At 36.5% G+C, this 25,703-nt stretch overlaps 1 protein-coding gene across 3 annotated transcripts in view; it reads left to right on the top strand.

The window, feature by feature from the left end:
* VWA8 (von Willebrand factor A domain containing 8) overlaps positions 1–25,703 on the top strand; it is a 417,525-nt gene that overhangs the window by 98,880 nt on the left and 292,942 nt on the right. The gene's annotated exons all lie outside the window — the stretch shown is intronic.

The raw sequence follows: 25,703 nt of genomic DNA, 5'->3' as shown, positions 1-25,703 counted from the left end.
TTTCTAGCCCCTTCTTTTAAGATTCTTTCCTTCTCTTTAATCTTGGATAATGTAATTATTATTATTTTTAAAAATTGTATTTATTTTTAGATAGGGGAAGGGAAAGAGAAAGAGAGAGAGGGGGAGAGAAACATCAATGTATGGTTGCCTTTCATGCATCCCCTACTGGGTACCTGGCCTGTAACCCAGGCATGTATGTACCCTGACTGGGAATTGAACCAGCAACTGTTTGGTTCACAGGCTGGCACTCAACCTACTGAGACACACCAGCCAGGGCTTGGGTGATGTAATTATGATGTGCCTTGGTGTGTGCTCCCTTGGGTCCAACTTCTTTAAGACTCTCTGAGCTTCCTGGGCTTCCTGGAAGTCTACTTCCTTTGCCAAATTAGGGAAGTTTGCCGTCATTACATTTTCAAATAAGTTTTCAATTTCTTGCTCTTCCTCTTCTCCTTTTGGTACCCCTATGATTCAGATGTTGGAATGTCTAAAGTTGTTCTGGAGGTTCCTAAGCCTCTCCTCATATTTTTGGATTCTTGTCTCTTCATTCTGTTCTGGTTGAATGTTTCTTTCTTCCTTCCACCCCTAATTGTTAATTTGAATCTGTTTTTTTTCCTGTCACTGTTGGTTTCCTGTATATTTTTCGTTATATCACTTTGCATAGACTTCACTTTTTCCTCTATTTTGTGACCATACTCAACCATTACTGTGAGCATCCTGATTACCAGTGTTTTGAACTGTACATCTGATATGTTGGCTATCTCTTCAATGCTTAGTTCTGTTTTTGGAGCTTTGATTTGTTCTTTCATTTGGGCCATGTGTTTTTGTCTCGGCAGGCCACTTACATTGTAAGGGGCAGAGGCTTAGGTATTGCCCGGGGGGGTGGGGCAACTCATGTCACTGCATTTTAGCCCTGTATATGGGGGAGGTATCGGAGAAGGAATGATGCTGTTTGCTCAGCTCTTGGCTAGCTTTCAGTCACTTGCCCCGCTACCCAAAAGTGAATTGGGCCCTTATGGTGCTGATTCCCAGGTGGGTTGGTGTGTGTACATTCTAGGACTCTGTGAGTCTTCAGGGAACTCTCCTGTGAGGCTGGGAGTTTCTCCCACCCCTGCAACACTGATAGATTTTTACAACCAGGGGTTTTGAGGCTTTATTTTCCAGTGCTGAACCCTGTGTTGCATGGTCTGTCTCACTCTCCAGTTGTTTCTCCTGGTTTATCCACATGCAAATGGGGCACAGCCTGGTCTTCTAGCTGCTGCCTCACCCACCCGGTCCTCCACCTGCCACCTTGTTTTTTGTCCTCTCCACCTTGGCTACCCATGTCCTCCCCTTCTACCTGTCTGAATGAATATTTCTTCTTTAACTCCTTGGTTGTTGGATTTCCATACAGTTTGATTTTCTGACTGTTCTGGTTATTTTTTGTTTTTAAATTTGTTGTTGTCCTTCTTTCATTTGTGCAAGGAGGCGAAGTGTATCTATCTACCTGTGCCTCCATCTTGGTTCGAAGTCTTTGGTGGTTTTGAAAGTTTTAAATGTTTTCAATGTTTATTGAGGTATAATTCACATATAATAAAATTCAGACCATTTTGCCAAGCACATTTGGTTGTGTAACCACCACAATTGAGATATAAAACATTTCCATCACCTCAAAAAATTCCCTTTTGCCCCTTTTAGTCACTTGTCCACCGTCCCAGTTCCTGGCAAACACATCTGCTTTCTATCTTTATTAGCTTTGCCTTTTCCAAAATGGCATATAAATGCAATTGGTAAATAGTTTGTGCCTGTTGAGCCTGGTTTCTTTCATTTACATAATACACTTGAGATTCATCACATTGTTGCATGTATCAGTAGTTTGTTCTTTTTAATTTCTGGGTATCATAAATCATTTTTATTCATGTTTATGTCTATACTTCTCAGTTCCTATACTAGTGTTCCTACTACTTTATCTTTATTGCTGATGCTGAGACCTTCTCACCTAGATTATCAACACTAGCTTTCTAAGCTTTCCTCCTGTTTCCAGCCTTGGTTTCGCCCATTCTGTTCTTCCAACATTGAATTTTTTTTTTTCTAATAGTTCCCTCCTCCTCCTGCTGCTGCTGCTTCTGCTTCTCCTTCAATTTATTTAAACAAAAAAACAGTCCACCTGTTTCTCCCATTCCCATTTCCCACCTCTGGTACCCATTAGTTTATTCTGTATCTATAAGCTTGGTTTACTTATTATTTATTTACTTAATTAGATTCCACAGATAAGACATATATAGTATTTGTTTTTCTCTGACTTATTTCATTTAACATAATGCCCTTGCAGTCCATGAATGGTGTCTCAAGACAATATAACATTCTTTCTAATGGCTGAATAATATTCTATATGTATATATGTATAGAATAGTATTCTATATTCTATGTGTATATATGTATAGAATATAGAATATTATTTATATACATCTCTATTATATCTTTGTCTAGTCCACTGACGGACACTTATGCTATTTTCATATCTTGGCTTTTGTAAATGATGCTGCAATGAACTTTTCAAGTTAGAGTTTTGGTTTTCTTCTATTAAATTCTCAGAAATAGGATTGCTGGATTATATGGTAAGTTCCATTTTTAATATTTTGAGGAACTTCTATAATATTTTCCATATTGGCTACAGCTATTTTCATTCCCACCCACAGTGCAAAAAGGTTCCCTTTTCTCCACATCCTCACTTGTTATTTCTAATCTTTTTGATAATAGCCATTCTGACAGGTGTGAAATAATATCCCATGTGATTTTGATTTGCATTTCTCTGATGATTAATGATGTGGAGCATCCTTTCATCTGTATGTCTTCTTTGAGAAAACATCTGTTCAGATACTATTTTTTAATCATGTTTGTTTTTGCTATTGTTTTGTAATTTTGAGTTGCATGAGTTTTTATATACTTTGGGTATTAGCCCTTTATTGTATATATGGATTTAAAGTATTATCTCATTGAGTAGGTCACCTTTTCATTTTCTTGATCGTTTCCTTTGCCACGCAGAAGCTTTTTAGTATGCCATCTTCCCACTTATTTTTGCTTTTGTTGCCTTTGTTTTTGGTGTCAGATTCAAAAACCATTGTTGAGACCTGTGTCAAGGAGCTTACTGCCTATTTTTTCTTCTAGGACTTTTATGGTTTCAAGGCTTGACAATGAAGTTTTTAATCTATTTCAAGTTAATTTTTATGTGTGGTGTAAGATAGTGGTCCAGTTTCATTTTTTTGCATGCACTGTACAATTTTCACAACACTATTTATTGAAGAGACTTCCCTCTTCCCATCATATATTCTTGGCTCCTTTGTCATAGGTTAGTTGACCATATATGCATGGAATTTTTTCTGGGCTTCAATCTGTTTTATTGATTTATGTGTCCATCTTTATGTCAATACAATACTGTTTTAATTACGATAGCTTATAATATAGTTTGAAATCAGGGAATGTGATGCCTCCAGCTTTGTTCTTTCTCAAGACTGCTCTGGCTATTCTGGGAGTTTTATGGTTTCATACAAATTTTAGGATTGTTTGTTATAATTCTATGGAAAATGCCATTGGAATTTTGATAGAGACTGCACTGAATTTGTAGATTATTTTGGTGGTATGGATATTTTAACAATATTAATTCTTCCAGTCCCTGAGGATGGAGTATCTTTCCATTGTTTTTTTTTTTTTTCTCCTTCAATTTCTGCCTTTAATATCTTATGGTTTCCAATATACAGGTCTTTTACTTCCTTGGTTAAATTTATTCTTACTTATTTTTTGATACAATTGTAAACAGGGTTACTTTCTTAATTTTTTTGAATGATTCATTATTAGTGTATAGAAATGCAGTAGGTTTTTGTGTATTAATTTTTGTATCCTGAAAATGTACTGAATTTGTATATGAGTTTTAACAGTGTTTTTATGGAGTCTTTATGGAGTCTTTACTTCTTCATTTCCAATTTGGATGCCTTTATTTCTTTTTCTTGCCTAATTGCTTTGGCTGAGACATCTAATACTGTGTTGAATAAAAATGGTGGGAGTGGTAATCCTTGTCTTGCTCTTATCTTTCTAATTCTCCCTCCTCCTTCTGCTTTAATTCTTTTAATTGACTTCTCATAGTTTGCACAATAATATTCAAATTCTTTTGTTTAGCAAAGTGTGTGTGTGTGTGTGTGTGTGTGTGTGTTTTAATTTGGCCCTTCATGGCCTTGTTTAGCTGTGTTTGAGGCCTCAACCCATGCAACTAACATTCCCCTTTTTTACTCTAGCCATAGGAATGATTTGCAATTTCTCCAGAATGACTTGCTGTCTGACACATCATGTTATTTTGTACTATTCATGCTGTCTGAACTCTCCTTTTGTGGACCTGTTTGCTTACTCTTCAAATCTTAGCTCTACTGTCATCACCTACAAGACTTCTGGTAAATCCCTAGCTCACCAGTTCTTAAATGTCTTTTTTGATAGCATTTAACATACCATACTATAATAATTACTGTATTTCATTATTCCGACGTGCCATCAATTATAAGACACACCATTATTTTATGTACAACTAAGAATGAAATATTGTAGATAAGTAATTTATGACCTAAGACTGTCACTTAGAATTTTTATTTTATTTTATTTTTAAAAAATATTTTACTGCTGTTCTTTTACACTTGTCCCAATTTTTCCTCCACTACCCCCCACCCAACCCACCCCCCCCACTCCCACAGTTAGTCCCCACACTGTTGTCCATGTACACGAGTCATTCATATATGTACTTTGACTACTCCCTTCTCTTTCCTTCTACTATTTTGCCCCTCCCTTCTCCTCCCTGGTTGCTATCAGACTGTCCCATTTTTCCATGACGCTTGTTCTATTGTACTTGTTAGTTTCTGGTTTTAGGTTCCTCTTATAGGTGAGATCATATGGTATTTGTCTTTCCTCAACTGGCTTATTTTACTTAGCATAATTTTCTTCAGTTCCATCTATGCTGTTGTGAAAGATAGGAGTTTCTTCTTTCTTTCTGCTATGTAGCATTCCATTGTGTAAATGTCCTATAGTTTTTTGATCCATTCATTTACTGATGGGCACTTAGGCTGTTTCCAGAACTTGGCTATTATAAATAACACGGCCGTGAACATAGGTGTGCATAAGTTCTTTTGGATTGCATTTCAGATCTCTTAGGGTATAATCCCAGCAGTGGAATTGTTGAGTCAAAAGGCAGTTTCATTTCTAGCTTTTTGAGAAAATTCCATATTGCTTTCCACAGTGGCTGTACCAGTCTGCATTCCTACCAGCAGTGCATTAGGGTTCCCCCTTTTTCCACATCCTCACCAGGACTTAATGAAATAACTCCTTTAGACTTAATTAAGATCATATATTTCTTGTGCATGAAGAAAATGGAACATATAAATATAATAAATGGTTGAACTTCATCTTTAGAAGTTTACTCTTTTATAGCACCTTTTGTTTCACTTGTAGATGTTCATGTTGCTTCACCTAATATTCTTTATGTCTTCTGTGCTTTGTCAAGAAAAGAGTGCCTTTCTATTTCCAGTATATTCTTCTAAGCTACCAACAGCCTTTCTTCTGGTTTTGTTACTGGTATTTTCTTGATTTTAACAGAATGTATTGACAGAAATTTTTTTAGGCCATAGCTAAGACTCATATTCTTTTCCCAAATGGCCCTTAATATGCTGACTAAAATATGAATGATTTGCAATTGCCCCTTTATGCCACAAACAAACATATGCATACAAACCAAGTTCACACATATACAGGAAGTGATAACTAGCTGGCCAACAGCTATTTTAAGATGCTGTCAATTGAAGATGCACCTGATTTCAGAGATATTAAAATGTAAAAAGTGTGTATCTTGGAATTGATGAAATTTACCAATATGTCTCTCCTATCATTTGTAAGCTCCTTGAGGACAGGGACAACATACTGTTCCATTCTTCTTCCCTTCATGGGCATGTAGTTGATGTCTAAATAAAAAAAGTGAAGCTTGCAAATTCTACATTTTTAGTGAATTTTATAATAGAAATTATAAACTAAAAGTAGTTGTCTTTTACTTTTCTTAGAGATATTCCTTATTCTTTTTAATAGTTGCATATTATTCTATTATATGGATATACCAGGGTTTTTTAAATATAATCTTTATTATATTTTTCCATTAGCATTTAGCCCCCTTGTCCCCCCCTCCCTGGAGCAATCATCTCACTGTTGTCCATGTCCATGAGTCCTTTTTTCTTTTTGCTGAATTCCTCTACCCCCTAACTTACCTCTCCACTAGCTGTCATCTGTTCTCCATCTATGAGTCTGTCTCTCTTTTGCTTGTTAGTTCAGTTTGTTCATTAGATTCCACATCTGAGTGAAATCATATGGTATTTATCTTTCTCTGACTGGTTTACTTCACTTAGCATAATGGTCTCCAGGTCCATCCATACTGTAGTGAAGGGTAACGTTTTCTTATTTTTTATGGCCGAGAAGAATTCCATTGTGTAAATGTCCCATAGTTGTTTTCCATAGCTTGGCAATTGTAAATAATGCTGCAGTGAACATAGGGGTGCTTATGTTCCTTTGAATTAGTGTTTTGGGGTCCTTCAGATATATCCTTAGAAGTAGAATCGCTGGATCAAAAAGCAGATCCATTTTTAATTTTTTGAGGTATCTCCATATTGCTTTCCACAGTGGCTGCCCAGTTTGCATTCCCACTAACACTGAAAACAGGTTCCCCCTTCTCCACATCCTCACCAGCACTTGTTGTTTGTTGATTTATTGATGATAGCCATTCTGACAGGTGTGAGATGCTATCTCATTGTGGTTTTTATTTGCATTTCTCTGATGGTTAGTCATGTTGAACATCTTTTCATGTGACTATTGGCCATCAGTATGTTCTCTTTGGAGAAGTGTCTCTTCAGATCCTTTGTCCATTTTTTAATTGGGTTGGTTTTTTTTGGTGTTGAGGTTCATAAATGCTTTATAAGTTTTGAATGTTAACCCCTTATCAGAATGTATTAGCAACTATGCTCTCCTATTCTGTGGGTTGTCTTTTTATTTTGTTGATGATTTCCTTTCCTGTGCAAAACCTTTTTAGTTTGATGAAGTTCCATTTGTTTATTTTTTTTCTTTTCCTTGCCTGGGGAGATAATTTGATTAAAAATTTGCTACAAGCAATGTCTAGGATTTTGCTGCCTATGTTTTCTTCTAGTATTTTTATAGTTTTGGTTCTAACATTTAAGTCTTTGATCCATTTTGAATTTATTGTGTGTGGTGTAAGAAGATGGTCTATTTTCATTTCGCTGTACTTGTCTGTCCAATTTTCCCAACACCATTTATTGAATAGACTATCTTTAGCCCATGGTATGTGCTTGCTTCCTCTGTTGAATATTAATTGATATAAAGATGTGGGTTTGGATATACTAGAGTTAATTTAACCAATCTCCTGCATATGGATAATTGTATTGTTTTCAATATTTTGTGACAACAAACTAAGTTGCAATGACAAATCTTGTGCATAAGTATTTTTATTTTGTTAGAAGTGTATACTCAGGATTAATTCCTAGACATGTGGTTGTTAGGTTAATAGGTAAATTTCTGTGTAGTTTTGTTGTATACTGCCAAATTATCCTCTATATGGATACCATTTTGCATTCCCACCAATTCCAAGAGAGGGTACCAAGCTCTTTAATATTTGTCAACTTGATAGTTAGGAATGGAATCTAGGAGTAATTTTAATTTGCATTTCTCATATTAGGAAAGAAATAGAAAATCTCTGTTTTTAAGGGCCATTATCACAATTTCCTTAGTAAATTATCTGTTTATTCCTTTTGCCCATGTTTCTATTGAGAATTTTGGTCTCCTCCCCGTTCTCAATTTTTGAGTTCTTAACATTAGACATAATTTGCCTTTTATGTATGATACATGCTGCATATATTTTCTCTCAGTTTGCCAGTTCTTTGAATTTATTTATGAATGTTATTTTTGCCTTGTAAAATTAAAAATTATATCATTAAATTTATTAATATTTTGACTTATTGCATTTAGATTTTTTTATCCTCATCTGAAAACATGCTTATTGATTTTAGAGAGATGGGAAGGGGGGGGACAGAGAGGAAGAGAAACATCATTGCAAGAGAGAAATATTGATCAATTGCCTTTCATATGTACCTCTGTTGTGGATCAAACCTACCACCCAGGCATGTATGCTTACCAGGAATTGAACCCACAGTGTTTTGACTTATGGGACGACACTCCAACCAACTGAACCACATTGGCCAGGGCTAGATTTTGAATCAAGATTAGTAAGTTTTTCCTCATGCTCAGGTTTGGAGCTATGAACTCATGCCTTTTTCAGCTCCTGGATTGACCTGTTTCCAGGCCTTGCACATAGTCCCTTACATTTCAGAGCCAATAACAGTACTGAATCCTTCTTATATTGCCATTTCTCTCTTTGACCACAGCTGGGGAAGGTCCTCCAAAGTTAAGGACTCGTGTTACAAGATTGGGTACACTTGGTAATCCAAAATAATCTTTGCATCTCACGGTTCTTAATCATGTTACAAAGTTCCTTTTTCCATGTAGAGTAACATATTCATGGGTTTTGGGGATTAAGACATGAAAACATCTTTGTGGGGGAATACTTTGTGGGAATCTGCCTATCACACTGACTGACCATTTCAGGAGATCACACCATTGTGAGCATTGCCATTCACAGTGTTTGAGTTCAGATAGAGGACACCTGTATCATCAACCCATATAGTTTTCATATTTATAATGATTCTACATGTAGCTGCAAATATCCAACTTCATCATTATATTTTTGGTATAGGTATGCCCATATATTTGTTGAAGTATGTACTATTTTATAACAACTTATTTTTCCTGTAATTATGTGTGTAGATCATTATATTACCTATGGATTTTTTTAGGGTTATAAAGCAAACATTACAAACTTGTTTGTAAAATGGGGATATTGGGTCTCACAGAATTGAGAACCAGTGGGTTAGGCCATTGCATCGTGGTTGGTATGAGGTAGATACTCAGCTGAATATGCACCATCCTAGAGGCTTGTGAAATCTTAAACTATTTTGAGTAGAAAGACTTTTGTTTTTATATACATAAGTGATAGGCCTGGTTCTTCAACTATTGTTGTCATTATCCACATGAAAAACATTTAGTTGCTTCTCCACTTATAGCATTCTCTAATATAGAAAAGCAATAGAATTACTTAGATCAATTTCTGATTTTTGGGAACTAATATATTCTTATAGAATAAGGGAGGATATTCTGCTTTGAGATAGGTTCATTTCAGTTCTATAATTATAATTTTATATGCATTTCATATGGTTTTTAGAGATAAAATTATACAATAAGTTAATAATCTCTTTGCAGCCTCTTTGAAGTGATCAAAATTATTTACTAAAAGTTAAATCACTTATTGGCCACTAAAGTAGGATTTCCTGACTTTCAAAATTAAGGATCAGAAAGGTTAAGTGCCAGAGTTTATATCTCAAAATAAGCCAAAGCTTGTACAACAGGTCCTAGCTTGTTAATATCCAAGCCGTTTTCTTGCCTGGTACATTGTACATCTTTAAAAACAATAAGAAGCAGACAATGAGGCTCACTCTGAGATAAGAGAGAACTGGGGTGAGGCCCTACAAGCCATCTATTTTTATTTGGAATGCTTTCCTTCACATTAGCTTGGTTCACATTTGCTTTGGAATGCCAGTGTTGTTGTCACATCATAGTTTGTCTTTACCTAGTTGTTTGTTTTTCTACTTTTCTAGCTTTTAAAACACAACATAATAGAATGGAAGAATATAGGAGATTCCAAACATTAGTGTGGTTTTCAATGCATAGAAGTCATCTTAACTATGTGTTAGTTACTCTTCTAATTGAAACTTTGTTACACATATCTTAGCTCGCTTTTGACAGAAAGATAATCTCCAAAATTGACTATAATGATATTTGTAATATTTTAAATTAATCTCACAACTAGATCTGCTTCAAGTGTATATGATAGGACATAGCACAAAATTATATGTTGAAAAAGCAGCATATTTGCTGATATAACTTGACAATCCTTAAAACTTGTACATTCTAAAAATGCACATTGTGTCTTAAAGTTTAACTGTGCAATGTATGGTATAAAGGTTCATTTTAAAGAAACTGTCTTATGTTACATAAATTTGCCATTTAGAAAGCAATACAGTTGCTTTTTAGAAAGTAACCAAAATTAATATTCAAATATTTTATAACTTTGAAAGTATGCACTGTACTCTTTATTAATTGGAATGGTACTTTTAAAAAAGTAATAAGTAAATCTTTTGTGTTATCATAACAAATTTAGTTATCCTGAGGTATTTATTAGATTTATAAAAACATACTAGGAGGCTTTTGGGCATGTGTACAAAAATAAACACTGTAATAAAACCAAATCAATTTGCCCAAGAAAAAAAAGAAAAGTTACTGAGGAATAGCACCATATAAGGAACTCCAACTTGAAAGGTATTTAATTTACTATCCTTGCTGATCCAAAAACATAGAATCCATAAACTTGTAGAGGGAAGGAATTTCAGATTTGGTGATTTCCTGTGGAATAGCTCCAAATTTAAGGACATTGTATAACGAAGTCTCAGTACTGTTGGTAACAACACATTGCTGTGCTTGATCATCTCCATTCCAGTACTTTTGTTTTAAATGAACTTTACAGTAATTTTGGTTAGAGGTGTTAGGGCAACCTTTTAAGGGTCCTCAGGACTTTATAGTCATCGGAGATCACTGTAAGAGTAAGGGGTTTGCTTAAACTTAGTGAGATTAGTGATGAAGTTATACATCTATGGGTATATTCTCCTTAATGGGAGATATGTTGAAAAAGAAGATAAAAAATAAAAGTTTGATTTGATTTTGAATTTTCATGTATTTTGTGTAATGTACTTTTAAACATTTTATTCTTAGACATAAAAGTAAACAGGTATTTCACAGCATTATCATCTAGTTGCTTTTTATGATGCCTACATGCTTTTTTTTGCTACTCTTCCCCTATTAAAAAACCTGTTACTCATGTTTTCTGAATGCATAGCAATTTTTGCTGATTTATAAGCCAGTAGAAATAAGGCTGAGGTGTGTGAAGTGAAAACTGTTTGGCGGAACCACAGAGATAGCCAAGGACAACAAAGGGAAAGTGTTGTTTAGCAGAGGTTAACAGCGTGCCTCTGGGAGCATAAGAGTTGAAGTGGTTTGTGGTTTAAGCTGGTAGAAGCTGCTGAAAGTGTAGAATGATTCTTCACTCTATTGACCATCTGAAGAGATAATCTGAGGAGAGGCCTTGGCCAGCCCAGTCCTATGTTGTTTCTGGCTTATTTCTCCTAAGTTCTAGGTAGCAACCTCTGTGCTGGAGAGGAGTGATGTCCATTATGCCCTCGCAGTTTGCCCTTTAACCTCCACCAGCCTGTTTCTTTACTGTCAGCAGGCCTCTTTCTGTGCTCCTTCAGCAGGAGACTCCACATTTATCCTTAACACTTTCTGAATCCTATCAGCTCTTTGGTCACCAACCTAGTGAACAGCTGTTTGGTCCCTTACTGCATAGTATCTCCCATGGGGGAGCTATTCTGAGAAGGCAGCTTTAGCTTTGTGAGAAAGATCCCAGGAGGGACACAATAAGCCAATCAAAGGAACTGTCAGTTATTAGAGAGATGGCATGTTTTAGCCTCCTCCCCATATACCCTACCCCTCATAGCCAATAATCAGTATAATATCATTTGCTTGCAGCAGGTTACACTATAGCTATGGACATCTCCAGTAGCTCTAACCCATCAAACCTGGACCCATTGTAGAGAATTTGGTGTAAAATGCATCTAGCATATGGAATTTTGCTTCATATAGTTTTTAAGAACACATCAGTTAAATTGGTTGAACATTTGTTTGTTTGTTTGCTTATTTATTTATTGTTAGAATGTTGAAGTTTTGCTCTCTTTTCAAATTTCAAGTATATAATACAGTGTTATGGGCTACAGTCATCATATTTTATATTAGATCCTCAGACCTTATTCATCTTATACCTGAATGTTTGTACCTTTCACGAACCTCTTCCTATTCCTGCCCCACCCCAAACCCCTTGACCCTGGCAACCACTTTTCTACTCTCTATTTCTATAAGTTTGACTTTTTTTTTTTAAGATTTCACATATGAGTGATACCATGCAGTACTTGTCTTTGTCCGGCTTACCATAAAGTCAGTCCTCGAGGTCCATCCATATCCTTAGCAAATAGCAGGACTTTCTTTCTTCTCATGGGTGAATAACATTTTATTGTATATCTATATGTAACACATCTTTTTTATCCATTTATCCATGGATACTGAACACTTAGGTTGTTTCTGTATCTTGGCTATTATAAATAATGCTGTATTGAACATGAGAGTGCAGATATCTCGTTGATATCCTGTTTTCATATTTTTGGATATATATACCGAGAAGTGGCATTCCTGGATCATATGGTAGTTCTATTTTTAATTTTTTGAAGGACCTACATTCTATTTTCCATAGTGACTGTATATTCCCACCAGGAGTTCACAAGGGTTCCCTTTTCCCACATTCTTACCAGCATATACTGTCTGTCTTTTTGTTAATAGCCATTGTGTTGCAGCCTGGCAAGGCCTGGCAGGTGCACTCTAGACTCAGGGAGACAGAGGAAAATGCTCAGAGCCATGGCGATGCTTGACATGCCTTTATTCACAGGTGGGTGAGCCACACACACTATAAGCTGCATGTCTCTCTAGTGAGAAGCCCCTACTGGCTTAAGTATTAGAGGAAAACAAAGCCAGCTTCAAGCAAGAAAATTATATGACATAGCAGAATTCTGTGCATGCGAGCCCACTTCATATTATGGGAACAGTTTACCAAGGCTATTAGAACGCTACTGATCAGGCCCATTGAAGGTTATGCGAACACTGCTTCCCTTAGTTATCCAGATTCCTGGGTGAGGAAACCAGACTGCTTTCATTTACCCTACATCATTCTAAAAGGTGTGAGTTGGCATCTCATTATAGTTTTGATTTGATTTCCCCGATGATTAGTGATGTCAAGCACCTTTTCATGTACCTGTTGGCCATTTGTATGTTTCTTTTAGGAAAAATTGACCAGATTCTCTGTCCAGTTTTCAATCTGATTTTTTCTATTGCATTTTATGAGTTCTTAATATATTCTGGGTATCAATCCCTTATCAGATATATGATTTGAAAATATTTCCTCCCATCAGTAGGTTGCCTTTTCATTTTGATGATTGTGTCCTTTGCTATGTAGAAGTTTTTTGCTTTTAGTTTGATGTAGTCCCACTTGTTTATTATTGATTTTGTAGCCTGTGCTGTTGGTGTCAAATAAAAAAACAAACAAACAAAAAAACCCACCACCAAGTCATATGTCAAGGAGCTTACCACCTATGTTTTCTTCTGGGAGTTTTATCGTTTTAGGTTTTACATTCAAGTCTTTAATTCATTTTCAGTTGATTTGTGTTTATGGTGTAAGATAGTGGTCTAGTTTAATTCTCCTGCATGTGGCTATACAGTTTTCCTGATACCATTTATCTTCCCCACTGTGCATTCTTGACTCATTTGTTATAAATTTTTTACTAAGTACCCATGGGTTTATTTCTAGGCTTTCTATTCTATTATATTGATTTATGTATCTGTTGTTATGCCAGTGCCATCCTGTTTTAATTACTATACCTTTGAAATATAGTTTGAAACCAAAACTTTGTTCTTTCTCAAGATTGCTTTGACTATCCATTATCTTCTGTGGTTCCATACAAAATTTAGGAATTTTTTTTCTATTTCTGTGAAAAACACTATTAGAATTTTGATATGGATTGCACTGAATTTTAGATTACATTGAGTAGTATGGATATTTTAACAATATTAATTCTTCCAATCCATGGACATGGAATATCTTTTAATATATTTGTGCCTTCTTCAGTTTCTTTCACTAGGGTCTCATAAATTTCAGAATGTTAATTAAATATTTATAGATATTTTAAATTTTATTTTTAAGTTCATCCCTTTTTGGTGAGGACATTTAAGTTCTACTTCCTCTTCTAAATATTTAATGTGTACATATTAAATGTTCCTAGATATTTAATCAGAACACATTATGTTCTTTAAAGAATGGTGGGAGTAACATTTTCAGAATGTAGTCTGGCCAAGATAGAGGTGTAGGTAGATACATTTTGCCTCCTTGCACAAACAAAAGAAGGATAACAACAAATTTAAAAACAAAAAATAACAAGAACTGCCAGAAAATCAAACTGTATGGAAGTCTGACAACCAGGGACTTAATGAAGAAACATTTACCCAGACTGGTAGGAGAGGTGGAGACAGGAGGCCTGGGTGGAGAGGACTTGCGGCAAGGCAACAACTGGAGGGCCAGTCAGTACCATATTTGTGTGGGGATAAACTGGGAGGAACAATTGGGGAGCAAGACAGACCACACAACCCAGGGTTCCAGTAAAACCTCTGGAACCCCAGTTTTGCTGGAACCTCTGGAACCAGAGGTTTTTATATTCAAAGCATCTGACTGTAAAATCTGTGGGGGTTGCAGCAGTGGCAGGAGAAACTCTCAGCCTCACATGGTAGTTCATTGGAGAGACCCATAGGGTCCTGGAATATACACAAACCCACCCACTTGGGAATCAGCACCAGAAGGGACCAATTTGATTGTGGGGAGTGGTGGAAATGACTGAAAGCTGTGGAGAGCTGAGCAAGTGGCATTGATCCTTTTTGGACCCTGCTCCCACAGACAGTGCCACAGTACAGCAACCTGGGTTGTCCCTGACCTGGCAAATACTAAGGCTCCGCCCCTTAGAATGTAACAGTCGTGCCAGGACAAAAAAAATATATGGCCCAAATGAAAGAACAGATCAAAGCTCCAAAAAAAGAACTAAGCGATGAAGAGATAGGCAACCTGTCAGACGCAGAGTTCAAAACACTAGTAATCAGGATGCTTACAGAAATGGTTGACTATGGTCACAAAATAGAGGAAGAAATGAAGGCTACGCAAAGTGAAATAATAGAAAATGTGTAGTAAACCAACAGTGATGGGAAGGCAACCGGACTCAAATCAATGTTTTGGAGCAGAAGGAATAAACAAACAGTTAACCAGAACAGACTGAAGAGACAAGAATTCAAAAAAATGAGGAGAGGCTTAGGAACCTCCAGGACAACTTTAAACATTCCAACATTTGAATCATAGGGGTGTCAGAAGGAGAAGAACAAGAGCAAGAAATTGAAAACTTCTTTGAAAAAACCATGAAGGACAACTTCCCAATCTGGCAAAAGAAATAGACTTCCAGGAAGTCCAGGAAGCTCAGAGAGTCCCAAAGAAGTTGGACCAAGGAGGAACACACCAAGGCACATCATAATTACATTACCCAAGATTAAAAATAAGGAGAGAATCTTAAAAGCAGCAAGAGAAATGAAGACAGTCACCTACAACGGAGTTCTCATGAGACTGTCAGCTGATTTCTCAAAAGAAACTTTGCAGCCAAGAAGGGGCTGGAAAGAAGTATTCACAGTCATGAAAGACAAGGACTTCCATCCAAGATTACTCTATCCAGCAAAGCTATCATTTAGAATGAAAGGGCAGATAAAGTGCTTCCCAGATAAGGTCAAGTTCAAGGGGTTCATTATCACCAAGCCCTTATTATATGAAATGTTACAGAGATTTATCTAAGAAAAAGAAGATGATCAAAAATATGAACAGTAAAATGACAAAAAACTCACAACTCTCAACAACTGAACCTAAAAAACAAAACCAAAAATGAACTAAGCAAACAACTGGAACAGGAAAAGATTCACAGAAATGGAGATCACATGGAAGTTTTCAGTGGGGAGGGAATGGGGGGATGTGGGAAAAGGTACAGGGAATAAGAAGCATAATAGTACAAAATAGACGGGGAGGTTAATTATAGTATGGGAAATGGAAAAGCCAAAGAACTTACATGTATGACTCATGGACATGAACTAAGTTGGGGGAATGCTGGTGGGAGGGGGTTGCAGGGAAGAGGGGGAGACGGGGAGAAAAAAAATGGGACAAGTGTAATAGCATACTCAATAAAATGTATTTTAAAAAAGAATGTAATACAGATCATGTTATTTCCTTTCTTAGACTCTCTCAGTGGCTTTCCGTCATACTTAGAATAAAGGAACTCCTTAGCCTGGCATCTGAGTTCTCCAACAACACTTTTCACCCTTGGCTGCCTAGTAGAACCACTCAAGGAGCTTTGGTAAATTTTAGTGTCCAGGCCCTACCACTAGGCAGTCTGAAGTAATTAGTCTGAGGTGGGTTCTGGTCTTTAGTTTTTTAAAAAAACTTCTCAATAATTCTAACAGGAAGCCAGGGTTGAGAACCAGTGCTCTCAACCAATGATCCAATGATCCAATTCCTACCTATCTCTCTAGCCTTCTTTTTCACTGCTGAATCCTCTGCTGATTGTGTTTCAGCCTCACTGGCTATTGCAGCAGCTTAAATCTTTCTGCTTCATGTCTTTTGTATAGATTGTTGTTTTGACCTGGAGTATTCTTTTTTTTTCAAATCATAATTTGAATATATATAGAGAAAATATTCTTCACCCACCAAGTCATTTGCTATCACATTACCCTATATTTTCTTCAGAGCTGATCACTGTGTGACCTTTTTTCTCATTTGTGTCTCCTCTCTACCTTCCTTTCTTCTCATCTTCTTCCTACTTTCCCTTTCCTATTATTGTTCTCTTCTCAGTGGAACGTTAGATCCATGTTTATTCTTTCACTGTTATACCCTTAGCACCTGGAACAGTGACTCACATGGAGTAGTCCGTCAACATATGAAGGATCAATAAATAAATTTTGAAGTAGTTATATTATTTATAAAGGGACTGGTTCAAATCTTACCTTTGTCAACTTTACTAATTCCTACTTGTTTTAACATTACCTTTTCTTTAAATTCTAAGACCAGTATTTCTGCTATCATACAGCATTGTTGTATCACTTCTATTAATGTCCTGAACTGTTAACTTAGAATTGTTAGGTTTAATTGTTAACACATTTGTGTTTTGTTTTGTTTTTCCAGCTGATTCAGATTCAGCTGCCATTTATTAAATATTCACTAGGTGCCTGCCATTATCTCATTTAATGCTGAAGATATTTTACTCACTTTACCCATTTATCATGTTGTAAGGAAGTGGCAGAATTGAAATTGAAGCCCAGCTTTCTTCATACTGCCCTCATCCTTCCAGCTGTGCTACTTGCCATGTGAGCTGACTGGGAAGGGGTTGAGTGTTGTTGAGTGAGGACAAATTCTGCATCTGACCCTGGTGTCTTTATTGAATACTGAACAGTTTATTAGTACTTACAACAACTTCGATTTTAGATCTTAATTACTTCCTTTTTTAATAAGGCTAGTATTATCAAAGCTATTTAAAATATAATTGATTGCTACTTTCTCACCTGTTCTAACAGAGTCAGACATTTGTGATAAAATGTAGCAAAGTTTGTAATACTATTTGAATAGCGTGATTCTTTAGTTTGTGTGTACTGGGGTTTTACTTATAACATATCTGCTGTTTACCTTTCTTTTTGAAACTGTCCTTACCCTTTTAAAAATATACTTAGCTGTGTGTGAACATCACTTCAAAAGCTTTAATAAGTTGGTTTACTTTAAAATATCTATAAGTTGTGGATTTTGTTGTGGACAATATCCTCTTGCCTGTGTAAAACTGAGAAGGATTGATTTTAGGGTATGAGGTAGCTAACAGTATTTCTGTTGAGAGACAGGCAACAGTATTTAGATTTACCCAGTTAGGCCAAAGCAGTCCTACGAATGCAGACCTCCTTGTGCTGGCTGATGCCTCAGTCTCATTGCTCTCTGACAGTTTTTTTCAGTTTCCAGTTTTGTGTATGTGAGATTGCTTAGTAGAACCTGGGTCATGTACAGAACTCAAGCTATAAGGCATCTAGGAAATTTCTAGTTTTCTAGCCTCTAGAGTACAGGAGGGATAGGAGAAGGGTTTATGATTGGGTATTTTCATTGAATATACTCATATGTTACATTATTGCACCTACACTGATCTTGACTTTATATTTTATGACTCATTAAAATGGCCTTTTGTTCAGTTGTTAGTGAAGCAGTGGGTTTGACCTCTAGTTAGCTTTATTTTTATTTTTACTTTCTATTTTTAATTTCTCAATTGAATTTATTGGGGTGACATTGGTTAATAAAAGTATATAGGTTTCAGGGGAGGTAAAATTCTATACCACATTCATCTGTATACTGTATTATGTGTTCACCACCCCAAGTCAAGTCTGCTTCCATCACCATTTATTCCCACTTTACCTTCTCTCAACTCCCTCTGCCCCCCTTACCCAATGGAAAACACCATGCTATGTTTGCCTATGAAGTTTCTTCTTTTTTATTTTTTTCCTTAGTCCCTTCCTTTTCACCCAGCCCTCCCACCTGCTCTACTCTGAAAGCTGTCAGTCTGTTTTCTGTATCTGTGTGTCTGCTTTTATTTTGTTTGTTAGCTTATTTTCTTCATCAGATTCCACATACAAGCAAAGTCATACAGTACTTGTCCTTCCCTGACTGGCTTATTTCACTTAGCATAATGTTCTACAGGTCCATCCATGCTGTTGCAAAAGGTAAGATTTTCTTCTTTTTAGTGAGAGAGTATATTCCATTGTGTAAATGTATCACAGCTTTTTTATCTGCTCATCTAGTAATGAGCATTTGGGCTATTATAAATAATTCTGCAGTGTACTAGGGGTGCATGAATTCTTTCCAATTAGTGTTTTGGGTTCCTTCAGATAAATTCCCAGAAGTGGAATTGCTGGGTCATAAGGCATTTCCATTTTTTATTTTTTTGAAGTGACTCTGTACTGCTTTCCACAGTGGCTGCACCAATCTGCATTCCCCAAAACAGTGCAAAAGGATTCTCCTTTTTCCACATCTTTGCTAGCACTTGTTGTTTGTTGATTTATTGATAAAAGCCATTCTGACAGGTGTGAAGTGATAGCTCATTGTGGTTTTAACTTGAATTTTTTTGATGATTAGTGATGCTGAGCAACTTTTCATGTCTATTGACCATCTGTATGTTCTCTTTAGAGAAATGTCTATTTAGATACTTTGTTCACTTTGTAATTGGATTTTTTATTTTATGGTGTGGACTTTTATAAGTTCTTTATAAATTTTTAATATTAACCCCTTATGAAATGTATCTTTGGTGACTATGTTCTTCCATTCAGTGGGTTGTCTTCTTATTTTGTTGGTGGTCTCCTTTGCTGTGCAAAAAACTTTTTAGTTTGATGTAGTCTCATTTGTTTATTGTTTCTTTTGTTTCCCTTATCTGAGGACATATATCAGAGAACATATCATTATGGGAAATGTCCAAGATTTTTCTGCCTATGTTTTCTTCTAGGATTTTAATGGTTTTGAGGCTAACATTTAAGTCTTTAATCCATTTTGAGTTTATTCTTGTGTATGATGTCAGAAGGTGGTCTAGTTTTATTTATTTACTTATTTTTGCATATATCTGTCCAATTTTCCCAACACCATTCTGAATAGACTGTCTTTATCTCCTTGTATATTCTTGCCTCTTTTGTCAAATATGAATTAACCACAGAGGTGTGGGTTTATTTTTGGGCTCTCTCTTCTGTTCCATCGATTTTTTTTAATACTAGTACTATGATGTTTTGATTGCTATGGCCTTATAGTATGGTTTGCTGTTAGGTAGCATGATTTCTCCAACTTTGTTCTTCTTTCTCAGGATTGCTGTGGCTATTTGTGTCTATTTATTTCATATAAATTTTTAGACTATTTGTTCTAGTTCTGTGAAATAGACCATTGGTAGGAATTGTGTTTAATTGCATTGGGTAGTATGGACATTTTAATGATGATAATTCTTCCTATTCATGAACACAATATGCTTCCACTTATTTGTATGTTCTTCAGTTTCTTTGTTCAGTGCCTTATAATTTTATGAGTACAGGTCTTTTACATTTTTGGTTAAATTTATTCTTAGGTATTTTATTCTTTTTGATGCAATTGTGAATGGGATTGTTTTCTTAGTTTTCCTTTCTGATAGTTCATTATTGGTGTATAAAATGCAACTGAACCCTGGCTGGGTTGCTCAGTTGGTGAGAACATTATCCTATACAACAAAGGTTTGTGGTCTCGATCCCAGGTCAGGGCATACACACCTAGATTGTAGGTTTTAGCTTCAGTTGGGGAGTGTATGGGAGGCACCTGAGTGATATCTCTCTCTCACATTGATGTTACTTATCTTCTTCTCTCCCTAAAGTCAATAAACATATCCTTGGGTGAATATTTTTAAAAATATAAGCTGATTTCTGGATATTTTATACCCTACTTTACTAATTTTATTTATCAGTTCTAGTAGTTTTTTTGATCGAGTTTTTAGGAGTCTCTTTATACAGTATCATATCATCTGCAGATAATTGCAGTTTTTTTCTTCCTGTCGAATTTGGATACTTTTATTTCTTCTTATTGTCTGATTGCTGTGGCTAGGATTTCCAGTACTATGTTGAATAAGAGTGGTAAGGGCTGATGTCCTGGTCTTGTTTTTGATCTTAAGGGGAATGCTTTAGTTTCTGCCTGTTGAGAATGATGTTGGCTGTGGATTTGTCATAGATGACCTTTATTATATTTAGGTTATGTTCCCTGTAATACCACTTTGCTGAGAGTTTTTATCATAAATGGGTGCTATAATATATCAAATGCTTTTTCTGCATCTATTGATATGATCATGTGGTTTTTATCTTTAATTTTGTTTATGTGGTGTATCACTTTCATTGATTTGAGGTTATTGTACCAACTTTGCATCACAGAATATATCCCACTTGATCATGTATGACCTTCTTAATGTATGGCTGGATTTCGTTTGCTAATATTTTGTTGAGGAATTTATGATGTATGTTCATCAGGGGTATTGGTGTGTAATTTTCTTTCTTTTAGTGTATTTACCTACTTTTGGAATTAGGATAATTAGGATATTGTTGTTCTCTTAAAAGGAACTTGGGTGACCTCCCTCCTCTTGAATTTTTTGGAATAATTTGAGAAGGAGAGGAATTAGTTCTTATATGAATGTTTGGTAAAATCACCACCAGTGAAGCCATCTGGCAAACCATTTGGTTTGTCGAGAGTGTTTTGATTACCTCTTCAATTTCACTAGTTGTAATTTGTCTATTCAGTTTCTTTTATTCTTCTTGATTCAGTTTTGGAAGAGTGTATGTTTCTAGAAATTTATCCTTTTCTTCCAGATTGTCCCATTTGTTGGCATATAGTTTACTTTATTTTTTATTATATTTTATTGATTATGTTATTACAGATGTCCTGATTTTCCCACTTTGCTCCCCTCCACCCACTACCTCCTACTCCCTCAGGCAATACCCCCACCAGTTCATGCTCTTGGGTCACAGAGTGTAAGTTTTTTGACTACTCCATTTCCTATACTGTACTTTACATCCCCATGGCTATTCTGTAACTATTTGTACTTCTTAATCCCCTCACCTCTTCACTCACTCTCCCACATCCCCTTCCTATCTGGTACACATCAAAACACTCTCTGTATCCATGACTCTCTCTCTGTTCTTGTTTGCTTAGTTGGTTTTTTAGATTCAGTTGTTGATAGATATGTATTTTTGCCATTTTATTGTTCCTAGATTTGATTTTCTTTTTCTTAAATAAACCACTTTAACATTTCAAATAATAATGGTTTGGTGATGATGAACTCTTTTAGTTTTTTTCTTGTCTGGGAAGCTCTTTATCCACCCTTCGATTCTAAGTGAGAGGCTTGCTGGATAGAACAATCTTGGCTGTAAGTCTCTGCTTTTCATGACTTTGAATATTTCTTGCCAGTCTCTTCTACCTGCAAAGTTTCTTTTGAGAAATCAGCTGACAATCTTATGGGAACTCCCCTGTAGGTAACTAAGTTCTTTTCTCTTGCTGCTTTTAAGATTCTCTCTTTATCTTTAATCTTTGGCATTTTAATTATGATGTGTCTTGGAGTGGGCCTCTTTGTGTCCATCTTGTTTGGGATTCTCTGTGCATCCTGGATTTACATGTCTATTTCCTTCACCAAATTAAGGACATTTTCTTTCGTTATTTTTAAAATAGATTTCCAATATCCTGCTCTTTCTCTTCTCCTTCTGGCACCCCTATCATGTGACTGTTGGACCTGTGGAAATTGTCCCGGGGGCAGCTTATGCTATCTTCCTTTTTTTGGATTCTTATTTCTTCTTGTTGTTCCGATTGGTTGGTTTTTCTTCCCTATGTTCCAAATCATTGATTTGATTCTCAACTTCATCTTCTCTACTGTTGTATCCTTGTAATGTGTTCTTTATTTCAATTAGTGTATCCTTCATTTCTGACTGGATCTTTTTTATGCAGCTGAGGTCCTCACTAAGCTCTTGAGCATCGTATTAACAAGTGTTTTGGACTCTGATAGATTGTTTATGTTGATTTTGTTTAATTTTTTTTCTGTAGTTTTGATCTGTTCTTTCATTTGGGCCCTGTTTCTTTGTCTCCTTGTTTTGGCAGCCTTCTTGTGTTTGTTTCTATGTATTAGGTAGAGCTGCTTTGACTCTGTGTCTTGGTAGTGTGGCCTAATGTAGCAGGAGTCCTATAGAGTCCAGTGGCACAGCTTCCCCTGTCACCCAAGCTGGGTCCTCTAGGTGCACCCTTCATGTGGGTTGAGTATACCCTCCTCTTGTTGAGCCTTAGTTACTTTTGGTAGATCAATGGGAGGCATTTACCTAGGCCAGTCGTTTTCAAGGACTGGCTGTGACCACTTAACACCAATGTCCACCTTCTGTGGAGGATCAGCTGTTCAGTGACATGGTGGTAGTGCTCTGATGTGGTCTGTTGCTGTCCACTGGATGCATTGGCTGTGCGGTTTCCTGGGTGTTGTAGGCCAGGGTGAGCCCCCACTTGTGTTTTCCTGGGGTCACCCTGCGTGAACTAAAAAGCAACCTGAGATGACTGCTGCTTGTGCTGGACTTGGAGATTCTCAGGCGACACCAATCTGTGAATCTAGGCTGGCTGCTGCTGGTGCAGAGTCTGAAGCTCACTGAGGGCAATTGTTAATTGTTTGAGAGGATTTAGGAAGTTTTGCAGCATGAGCCCAAATGAGCCATTCATATGGAAAAGCAGCTTGGGTGGATTCATACCTTGGGTGGGGTGGAGTCTCTGGGGATCTCCAAGGCAGGTCAAACAATGTTAGCCATGTTAATGGAATCTGTGATATGGCAATAGCTCTACAGCTCTGTGGCTCTGTGGGGAGAGAGCTTAGAAAAGGGACAGTGGCTTCTGCTCACCTTGATGCCAGACACTTCAGTTTCTCCCTGTGTGCCACCCGTGCCATTCAAGCTGCTGCCATGGTGCTGGAGCTCAAAGGGAGTGAGTCTAAGTAGGTGATTCTGTGGTTGTTTCTTTAGCAGGAACTGGTTGGGGCTCCAGCAGTTTCTGGCTCAGTACCTGCTGGGTTTTGCAGCCAAAAGTTGTGGGGACTTATCTTTATGGCACTGGAGCCCTGGGCTGGAGGGCCTGGTGTAGGGCTGGAGGGCCTGGTGTAGGGCTGGGACTCCTTGCTGCCAAGATATTACTCCCTATTTACCACATGTGGGTGTGGGATCAACCAATTCTGCATCTGCACCTTTCCTACTAGTCTGGATGGATGTGATTTCTTTAATTCTGTATTTGTCAGACTTCCATTCAACTTGAATTCTGACACTTGTAAGTGATGGTTCCTCCATATTTTCATTGCAGTTTTGATGTGGTTGTGTGAAGAGGTGAGCTATGTCTACCTATGCCACCATCTTGACCAGAAGTTAAAAATTAAATCATTTTTGATAGAATTGAAATATATTAGAAATGTTCAGTGGTGGCCATTGCCCTCCTTCTTCATCAGGATTCCTAATGTGACTTCACCTCAGTAGTGCAATGGGCAGAGAGTCAGAAAAGTGAGTATTTGGTCACAGTGAGTGTGATGGGAATTCTGTGGCCAAGACAGTCAGGGAGGTTGGTAGGGGCCTTGATTGAGAATTCACAGAGTGTGGTGGCATATAGTTTTCCATAATATTTTCTTACAGTCCCTTGTATTTCTGTGGAGTCAATTGCTACTTCTCTTTCCTTTCTGATTTCACTTATTTGGGTCCTTTCTCTCTCTCTCTCTCTGTCTCTCTCTCTCTTTTTGATGAGTCTGCTTAACAATTTGTCAGTCTTGTTATCTTTTTAAAGAACCAGCTCTTGGTTTCATAGATTTTTTGTATTGCTTTTTTATACTCTTTCTTTTATACCTGCTCCTATCTTCATTATTTCCTTCTACTCACTTTGGACTTTGTTGTTATTTTTCAAGTTCACTTAAGTGTAAAGTTAGGTAGTTTATTTAGTTTTTGTTTCCCTGTTTGTTTCTTGAGGTAGGCCTTTAATGCTTAGGACTGTTTTCATTATCTCTCTTTTAGGACTGCTTTCATTATCTCCCATAGATTTTAGGTTGTTGTGTTCTCATTTTTATTTGTTTCAAGGGAACTTTTGTTTTCTTTCTTGATGTCTTTGTTAACCCATTTGTTGTTTAATAATATGTTATTTATTCTCCAGGATCTTGTGTATTTTTGTTTTTATTTTTTTCTTGTGCTTGATTTTTAGTTACATAACATTATGATCACAGAAGATGTTTGATGTGATGTCAGTCTTCTTAAATTAATTTAGACTTGTCTTGTGTCCTAACATGTTGTCTATCCTAGACAATATTCCAATGTCTCTTGAAAAGAATGTATATTCTACATCTTTGGGGTATCAATTATATCCATCTGATTTACTGGGTCATTTAAGGCCACCATTTCCTTGATTATTTTCTCTCTGGAAGATCTATCCTGTGATGTCAATGAGGTGTTAAAGTCCCCTACTATGACTATATTATTGTCGATCTCTCCTTTTATGTCCATCAAGATTTGCTTTATATATATAGGTAGTCCTATGTTGCATTCATAAATGTTTACAAGTGTTATATCTTCGTGTTGTATTGCTTTCTTTATCATTATGTATTGTCCCTCTTTGTCTCTTATTGTAGTCTTTGTTTTAAAGTTTGTTTTGTCAGATATAAGTATTGCTACTCCACCTTTTTTCCCCTTTCCATTTGCATAAAATATCTTATCCCATCCCTTTACTTTTAGTCTCTGTGTAGCTTTTGTTATGAGATGGGTCACTTGCAGACAACATATATGTGGGTTTTGTTTTCCCATCCATTCAGCTATCCTATGTCTTTTTTGGGAGCATTTAAGCCATTTACACTTAAAGTAATCATTAATAGGTATGTATAGTATTTATCACCATAGTTTTAACTATGTTCCTCTGTTTTTCTTCTCCTTTTCCTTCTCCTTCTTCTCCCTTCTTCCTCCTCTTCCTCCTTCACGTAGGCCCTTTAACATTTCTTGTAATATTGGTTTGGTTGGTAACACACCCCTTTAGCTTTTTCTTGGCTGGAGTCATCTTTATTTCTACTTTAATTTCAAATAATAGCTTTGCTGGTCTTTGTTGTAGCTACTTGTTTTTCATCACTTTGACTACATGATGCAGACCCCTTCTGCTCTGAAATGTTTCTGTTAAGAAATCAGCTGACAGTCTTACAGGAGCTCCCTTGTAGGTAACTAACTTTCTCTGGCTGCTTTTAATA

The sequence above is a fragment of the Phyllostomus discolor genome, chromosome 11 (assembly GCF_004126475.2).
Source record: "Phyllostomus discolor isolate MPI-MPIP mPhyDis1 chromosome 11, mPhyDis1.pri.v3, whole genome shotgun sequence".
NCBI lineage: Eukaryota > Metazoa > Chordata > Mammalia > Chiroptera > Phyllostomidae > Phyllostomus > Phyllostomus discolor.
This window is presented reverse-complemented; position numbering and strand designations above follow the sequence as displayed.